Genomic DNA, 5789 nt, shown 5'->3' with positions numbered 1-5789 from the left:
TTAGCCAGTAGGAGCCCAGCCCCTTCTGATCCTTTTCAAAAAAAAAAGTCTAATAGATCATTCTTGATCTAAAGACTAATCATCGGTCAATACTTTATGCTCAATCACATTAGTCACTAAGTAATTCCGTTCTATTCCTTGGAAAACTTAGGCTGTGTGTGCACAGTAGAGAGCGGGCCTGAGCGTAGGAGTGCAAGAGATCTAGGCAGTGGAAGACTTGAGCGACAGTGACGAGGCCAGCGGAGGCCGCCGGTGGCGCAACAGCGGTGTGGATCTCCAAGGGGACAGGGTCCGGCAACGGGTTGTGGACGTAGCTAGCGGACGTCGGGGAGGTGCTTCGCGTAGAGGTGCTGCGGGCTCATCATGTAAGAGTCAACTGCACAATTTTAGCGGCCGGCCGGTCTGTAAGAGTCAGGATAACAAATTTCGTTTGATCAAATTAACTTATTGACAAGAAAAAAGGCAATTAAAAATTGGACACTGTTCGTGCCCATGGTGATGGATCGAGTTGACCGATGCTGTGGCCTGGCCGTTGCCAATCCCAACGTCTCAGACCATGTCCCGGCCGGTGGGAGTCCTTGAGAGTTGGAGGCGACGAAATGGAAGAACAAACTCCCGATCTCGTCTCAGCCTGGTAATGGCTGGATCTCTCGCATTGGGCTCGCCGTATGGTGGAACAGCAAAACCATAGCAACATATATATCAACACCACGTTGGAGGACCCGCTATATATATAATATATATGGCGTTTGTACCACATATCATCCAATGTAGTGTTGATATGTGTCGCTTGGTGTTGCATTGCATCATACGGCGAGGATACCGTGATTGGGGCGCAGCAGGGAGCAGGCCTGAGCGTACAGCTTCGCCAGCTACAAGATTTTATCGGGTCCGTCAGAGTCAGATCGAGTGACGATAAACTTTTTTGGTTCATCAATCTTGTTGACAAGAAGAGAGGCCAATTAAAAATGGACACTGCTCATGACGCAATGGGGACGAGTTTTGACTGACCTATGCTGCGGCCAGGCCGTTGCCCGTCCCAACGTCCCAGACGATGAATTGGAAGAGGCGAAGAGCTCCGGTGTAGCTCGGCCGCGTCGCCTGCTGGTACTAGAAGTCTAGAACAAGTTCTCCATCTCGTCTCAGCCTCTGTAGTTTTGAGGTAACTGAAGCTGGACTCGTCTGTTTTTTTATGTATCAGGTTGAGGCGAGAAAAGGCGCCATGCTCCCCTAGCTACTTATAGTGAGCTCCGACAGTCGATAGCAGCCACACCGAATGTGCACGCAAAAGAAACAGATTCGACTGCTTCTTGGAAGTGCCGTCCACTGGAATCAACAACTGTCACAAAACTCTCGTGAGCTATGCTGAGAGTTAACAGGAAGGTAAGGTAACATATACCATTCTGAACTGGCAACACTACCGGAAACAACAGATTTACCGAGTGCATTCTATCGGGCACTCGACAAACAAGCTCTTTGTCGAGTGCTGTAAAAAACACACTCGGCAAAATAATGGCACTAGGCAAACAAACTCATTGCCGAGTGCTGAAAAAAACACTCGGCAAACTAGGAAAAAACACTCGGCAAAACAGAGACACTCGGCAACAAACCGCCACGTGGACATCCGTCAGTTAGTGTGCCGACCGTTACGAGTTTGCCGAGTGTCCGTTAGTGGCACTCGGCAAAGAAATAAGTTTGTCGAATGTTTTTTTTGCACTCGGCAAAAAAATAAGTTTGCCGAGTGTTTTTTTGCACTCGGCAAATAAATAAGTTTTTTTTTCTCACTACCGGAAACAGAAGAATTGCCGAGTACCTGAGAGTTTGCCGAGTGCATTCCATCGGGCACCCGGCAAACGTCCACTTTACCGAGTGTATTTAGTGAAACACTCAGCAAACACATAGCACTCGGCAAAAGCAAACTTTGCCGAGTGCCTAATAGAAAACACTCGGCAAAATACAAAAAAAACTCTCGGCAACCACGAGCACTCGGCAAAATGGGTCACGTGCGCTGGGCGTGCGGCGGCCATCTGACGGTCGTTGGGTGCGCCGCCCTGCCGTTAGAACTTTGCCGAGTGTCCATTAGAGACACTCGGCAAAGACAAAGTATGCCGTGTGTTTTTTCTTGACACTCGGCAAATTAATAATTTTGCCGAGTGTTTTTTGTTTACACTCGGCAAAGTAATGTTGTTGCCGAGTGTTTTTTAGTGGCACTCGGCAAAATAATAATTTTTTTTCTCTCCTGCCCTCCAAACTTTTTCTACTGTCCACATACAACACGTGGTACTACATGTTAAAATTTGATATATTTCTCCTTCAGTTTGCTATATTTAAGTAATTTATTGCATTTAGAGGAATTTTTTGGTTTAAGTCAAATTTGAACTGCAAGTGATACAAATAATGGAATAAATTGAGTGGAGAAATCATATTCATGTTATTGAGTCCATTTTGGGGCCTTACTCGGTAAATGAAAAGAATTTTCGAACATTTTATTCAGGAAACATGTCCACAAACGTGTGGCCGAATGGTTTTTAAATTCTAAAAAAAGCAAACGAAGTCTGAAAATGACGAGATTTGTCAAGATCTCCTGATATCATATGTGGAGACTATGAAAAAAATTTGAGAAGGTTTCGCACAATTTGTCACGTATGACCTTTACAAACAGAAGCATCTCTGTATAAGAATCGTAGCGTTTAGAAGGATTCGATAAGATTTGTAGTCAAAGTGATGGTCGAATCGGGGTTTGACTTCAAAACTTTTTGTATAGGTAATAGACAACATAGATTGGTTCACGTCAAATTTTGGTAATTTTTTAGATTCGTTTGATAATTTTAATTTATTAACAACAATTATAGAATTTTAATTGATATATATTGAATTTGAGCTATAACTGCATGAAATAATGGATTAATATTCGTAGAAAAATCAAATATGCATTGTTGAGTGAATTTGACAAGGTATTTTTAAATTACATTGTAACAAATTTAGTAGAACACGCTATGAAGGAGGATGGTGGAGCATGAAATATTGATTTATTTTGCTGAGTGTTTTGTACCTGACACTCGGCGAAAAGAACAGTTGCCGAGTGTCATATAGGGGACACTCGGCAAATCTGTCGATCGGGCCCACTGCACAGTATCGGGCCGTAATGAAACATTTTAAAAAATAACGCCGAGTGCCCCAGATCTTGGCACTTGGCATACTCCTTCAAAAAAAACCCACCGGTTAGCGCCCCCGGCCCTCACCCTCGCGCAGCGCACACAACCGCACGCCGCCAACCCCAGCCCCACAGCACCCCGCCGCCTCCCCGCCCCACCGCGCCCTGCCACCCGCGCGGCATCGCTGCCCCGCCCCCGGCGCCGCCCGCCCCGGCGCTTCCCGCCCCCAGCGCCGCCCGCCCTCGGCGCCCCGCCCCGCCCACGGCGCCGCCCGCGCCCGGCGCGTCCCGCCCCCAGCGCCGCCCGCCCTCGGTGCCCCGCCCCGCCCCCGGCGCCACCCGCCCCGCCCGCGATTGCGAAGCCGTCGGACGACCTCGCCAGGCCACCGCCACCGCGACGCACCGACGCCGTTCCCGCCACGTCGCCGCACTTCTCCGGTGAGGAGCACAACCAGGTGTGCCAACCCCTTCTCTTCCCTTCCTGCTGTGCGCACATGTATTATGCCTGCTAACTTCGATTCTGTCCAAAGATTATCATGCATACATGTGCACACCCATGTTCTTTACTGGATCTGCGCCTGCAGTCTGTTTGCTTTGCTCTGAATGTTCTGTAGTGGACTGCTTAGATTCGAATGTGTTCTAATCATATTTGTTTGCTTTATTCTGAATTTAAACATCAATCTACGAATGTAGTAGGTTTTTCCAATTGCCTGCAAATAGATCTTCCTGATTTTTAGTTTGTTGCAGAATTTTACCCATCAATCTACTAATTTTCTTTTCAGATGAAATTTAGGTGGTCATTCCTCAATAGTCCTTGTTTCTTTTCTTTTTACGTTGGTGTATGCTTAGTGTTGTAGCTTGATTCTTAAGTTAATCCGGCAATAAAGCGTGTTGTGCTTCTGTACTGTCGGCAATAAAGCGTGTTGTGCTTCTTTTTAACTGATGGCAAGGTCAAGTCGAAATGATGCGTATCTGGAAGACTGCTAGCTAGTCTGCAACTGTATATTCTAGTTCTTATCCTGTATCAACAATATTCCTTGTGTGTTTAGATCTAGAGATTGAGCAGTGAAATCGAAAGTTTTTTTTTTTTTGAAAACGTAGGAGACATGCGTTTCATTGAAATCGAAAGATTTTATGCATCAAAGTAATATTCATGAAACAATTTCATTCATGAATGTGCTAATTCAATGAAACTTGCTAACAAAATGACATCGAATGCATTTACCTTGTAAGAGAAACGAGTCCCATCAAATAAAACTTTGGGATTATTCCTTAAGCTGTCAAATACAGCCTTGTTGCCATGAATATCAACATAGGTAGCTTCGTTTACTTGCTTTGCTGTAAATGATTGCCTTGTCTGCAAGCACAAAAGAAGCTACATTAATTCATCCACTATCGCTATAACATATATATATCCCAGGAAGAAGGTTCGAAGAAAATATTCTGTATTTCCTTCCTGGACTGGGAAGTTTCTAATCGTGCCAATTATCCAAAATAATGCTAGAACTGATGTTGCAGCAAGACTACTCATGTCTGATGACTCCACTAGTATATTAATTCCATTTAATTTAAAGGAATATTAATATCATGTTACAATACTGCTCAACATTCCCAGTTAATACCATAACATCGTAAGTAGCAGCTGAACCTATGTAAGAATCATCCTTTGTCCAACACCAGTGTGATTTGCAATTAATAGGTGACCACTTTCCAATGCTAGATCAGTTGTAAGTATATGAGTCAGAAAATTGGTACAATTGCAGAAACTGCATCAAGTTGGATTTTTTGGAGATTACCTTATAAAGCAGTTCAATCACTAACTTGATCACTAACTGGAATACTTACCTGGAGTGCCGCCACAGTTGTCGGCCGTTGGCTTATGGGCACGCTAGAGCTCGTGCTCGCTGCTCGGAGGCGGTTCAGAGGAGGAGTAGAGCCCGTGTTGAGGACGCCGTCGCCAAGCTAGAACCGCCCATGCTTCTTGCCTTCCCCCACCCGCATCACGATCTCAGGATCAAGGCGCTCCTCGGTCCTCGGATCGTAGGCTGGCCCATGGACTGACCTTGCTGCCTCCGTGTAAGAAGTGAGGCGGGTGTGGACGCTGGAGTTGGTGTACGCCTCTGGGCCCGCATCTGGGTTGTACTCGATGTTGGACCTTGCCGGGCCCATGTGGACCAGAGCATACGCCCGTGAGTTGTCCAATTGGCTGGCCACCGTGCGCCGCCGACTGCGAGAAAGACAACAACATGTGGTTAGAAATCATGTAGAATTGAGCGCGGCTAGATTAGACAAATGGTGCAGACTTACATATGTCTTTGCATACTTGCTGAGGCTGGCGCTGCCCTGATGGTGAGGGGCACCTGGCATCAGCGCTCGCTGGTCGCTTTTCTCCTGGTGCTCCTTCTGCCAGTCCGCGTCCAACCATTTGTCCACTATAGCAGCCCAGCAATCGGGGTGGGTGGCGCACCAGCTTGGAATCGCCTACAAGCCATCAGAAGATCAAATTAGGCATAGTTAATCTCAAAATAAATCAATAGGAGATGTTTTCTATTTACCTGTAGGTACTACTCCCTTGTCAGAATCTCTGTCTGTCTCCTCGCCTGTGTTTTGTTGATTCTTCTCTTACGGTAGGTGG

The 5789-nt window shown here is 46.2% G+C and overlaps 1 long non-coding RNA gene across 1 annotated transcript; it reads right to left on the bottom strand.

The window, feature by feature from the left end:
- Window positions 1-283: 283 nt before the first annotated feature.
- On the bottom strand, window positions 284-1177 carry LOC136485999 (uncharacterized). Its single transcript, XR_010766634.1, has 3 exons — window positions 1012-1177; window positions 824-872; window positions 284-376 (listed from the first exon to the last, which is right to left on the bottom strand). It is a non-coding gene; the product is annotated as an uncharacterized lncRNA (long non-coding RNA).
- Window positions 1178-5789: the final 4612 nt, after the last annotated feature.

Source organism: Miscanthus floridulus, chromosome 10 (genome assembly GCF_019320115.1).
Source record: "Miscanthus floridulus cultivar M001 chromosome 10, ASM1932011v1, whole genome shotgun sequence".
In the NCBI taxonomy this organism is placed as follows: domain Eukaryota; kingdom Viridiplantae; phylum Streptophyta; class Magnoliopsida; order Poales; family Poaceae; genus Miscanthus; species Miscanthus floridulus.
Note: the sequence above shows the minus strand (reverse complement) of the source record. Positions and strands in the feature narration are given on the sequence as shown.